Source organism: Eimeria mitis, genomic scaffold, assembly GCF_000499745.2.
Source record: "Eimeria mitis Houghton genomic scaffold, Emh_scaff251, whole genome shotgun sequence".
NCBI lineage: Eukaryota > Apicomplexa > Conoidasida > Eucoccidiorida > Eimeriidae > Eimeria > Eimeria mitis.
Genome location: NW_013570851.1, coordinates 3,482 through 3,757, shown reverse-complemented (window position 1 = coordinate 3,757; position 276 = coordinate 3,482). Strand labels below are relative to the sequence as shown.

The window sequence follows — 276 nt, the reverse complement described above, 5'->3', positions numbered from 1 at the left end:
GTTTAGGGTTTAGGGTTTGGGACTGCAGGTGACGATGCCGGGCATAGCGCGAGTGACCCTCAATCGGACCGGGGAGCGGTTTTCTTACAAGCGGACGAAAATGCTAATTCACAACGTCATTTGGGGCAAGCTGTGGATTGAAGTGTCAGTCAAGGGTTTAGGGTTTAGGGTTTAGGGCTTATGGTTTAGGGTTTAGGGTTTGGGTCTTAGGGTTAAGGGTTTAGGGGCTTAGGGCTTAGGATTAAGGGTTAAGGGGTTATTCTCTCTAGGGTTTAG

The 276-nt window shown here is 49.3% G+C and overlaps 1 protein-coding gene across 1 annotated transcript in view; it reads left to right on the top strand.

Annotated features, from left to right (window-relative positions):
• Positions 1-276, top strand: part of EMH_0005340 (oxysterol-binding protein, putative) — a gene marked incomplete at both ends in the record, with an annotated part of 12,791 nt that overhangs the window by 9,757 nt on the left and 2,758 nt on the right.